Genomic DNA, 2457 nt, shown 5'->3' with positions numbered 1-2457 from the left:
CATTCGATAAATTGTGCAGCCCTATATACAACCACTAGCTTTGTTATATATAGTCGATCATAGTACTGTCGACATAACACAACAGAAAAAATAAGTTGTGTTGGAGAAAAGTGTCAAATGTTGTATGAATTGTACATTGCTGTAAACAAGCAGTAAAAAGTATAAAAGAGGTAAAAATGTGTGAACCATGTGTGAACACAAGGTTGTGTTGGATGAAATTGTCAAATTAATATAAAGATTAGTGCTGTCAAACGCGATTAACTGCATCCAAAATAAAAGTTTTTGTTTACATAATATATGTGTGTATACTGTGTATATTTATGTATATATATATAAATACACACACATACAGTATATATTTTGAAAATATTTCTATGTATTTCCATGTATACATTTATATTCATATAATTGATATTATATATAAATATTTTAAATGTATAAACTTAACATATTTTTCTTAAATATATCCATGCATGTGTGTGTATTTATATATACTAGGGGTGGAACGATACCCGTACCGAATGCAGCAATGCAACGCTGTTTGATAACCGGCCGCCTGCAGAAGAACAGCGAATCTTATACCAGCAGAATCAACTTTAAACACTTATTGTCTTATTAATAATGCATCACTGTATAAAGGTCTGCTTTTATTTGTGTACACTCTCAATGAAAACAAAACATTGTGCTTTTGTAATATAAAGAAAACAAATAGGATGTAGCTTTCTGTCATTTGAGTTTCCTTTCTGTAAACAAATTAAGCCGGTCACAAAAATGAACTGAAACTCAGCGCACTTGAAAACAAAGCCCACTAGACAGTGACCATGTGCTGATTCAGAATGCGTCTCTCACAGACTGACAAAAGAGTATACTTAAAAGGCTTGTGCACTCAACTGTTTGCGAAATGGAGCTTTGTGCTAACATAATGTAATAATATTTAGTATTTTCACATCTAGGTGGAAAAATTTGTAATTTGTACTAGCCTACTGTTTGTTCAAAATAAATGAAAAGAAACCGAGCATAGTAGATTTTTTTCCCCTGTTGTACCGAAATCGTATCGAACCGTGACCCCCCAACCGAGGTACGTACCGAACCGTGACATCTGTGTACCGTTCCACCCCTAATATATACATAATAAATATACAGAGTACGCACACATATATTATGTAAACAAAAACATTTATTTTGGATGCGATTAATCGCGATTAATCGTTTTACAGAACTAATAAAGATACAAGAATAAATAAATGGAAATATAAAATGTACACTCTAAAAAATGCTGGGTTGTTTCAACCCAACTTTGGGTCAAATATGGACTAACCCAACCGTTGGGTTAAATTTTTACATTACATTTTTAACCCAAAAGTTGGGTTAGTCCATATTTGACCCAAAGTTGTGTTGAAACAACCCAGCATTTTTTAGAGTGTAAAAATCTAAGAATACAATAAACATAATACACATTGGGTTTTATGTTTATGGTACATAAATGAACACAACAGTCAGGCCCTCTCAGCCAGGTAATTTCCTATTCGACGGTTGAAGCGTTTAAGCCCGTGTGGCAGTGTGATGACTCATATTCAATTTTCCTTCTAATTGCCCCAACCCCCTCCATCCATCCATCCATCCATCTATCTACGCCGCATTACCGTTGGCATAACCAGACTGTTTAATAAACGCACCTTCTCCCCAGGGGCATGTGCGCGTATGTGTGTGCGATTCTTGGAGGCGGTATTCAGAGGTGAAGGGGTCATACAAATGGTTTGTGTTTCTTGCAATGTGGGGCTTGTTTTAGACATGCCGCTCACTCGTGCATGCCAAATGCACGCGCATGCTGACTGATAATCTCAGCCGTTTGACGTGGGAACGACACTTTGCGACTTTAAACGCAGATCTGAGCCCAGGTGTTCCGTGCGCGGCATAAACACTTTTGTGATTCCGAGCTTTCATCCTAGACGGAGAGAGAAGAGATACGCAGGAAGGAGGATGGACAGGAACGGCAGGGAGAAAGAAGAGGAAGATAGAACAGGATCCGCGTGTCGGGGGAAAGAAACGCCTGCGGATCGCATTGTCTGCCGTGCTGAAATTACCGGCTCTGTCTCTCTCAAAAACATCCCAGCGGGAAACCGCCTAGAAGAGAGAGAAAGACACGGGGAAGTAAGAAAAAAGCACTTCCTTTCACCATTTTTAAAAGGGCATTTGCGTGACTTCATTAGTTTGTAGTGCAACAAGGAGGAACGTTTTGCATTTGTTTACGGGATAAACAAGAGAGAGAGACCTTTCCAAATGTTTAGCGTGCACGAACACGGAATCTCAATTAGCAAGAGCGTTTCGCACGTCGAACCAGACGGCAGGCCCTCTGCACGTGCCGAATCGATCAATTAATTAGCCGGCGGTGTGCGGATACGCCGGAGGTCTTCAATCAAATAGAGGCACACATGCGCGTGCAAAAAAAAAAAAAAA

This window comes from Sinocyclocheilus rhinocerous, unplaced genomic scaffold, assembly GCF_001515625.1.
Source record: "Sinocyclocheilus rhinocerous isolate Xijiao unplaced genomic scaffold, SAMN03320098_v1.1 scaffold1283, whole genome shotgun sequence".
Lineage (NCBI taxonomy): Eukaryota > Metazoa > Chordata > Actinopteri > Cypriniformes > Cyprinidae > Sinocyclocheilus > Sinocyclocheilus rhinocerous.
This window is presented reverse-complemented; position numbering follows the sequence as displayed.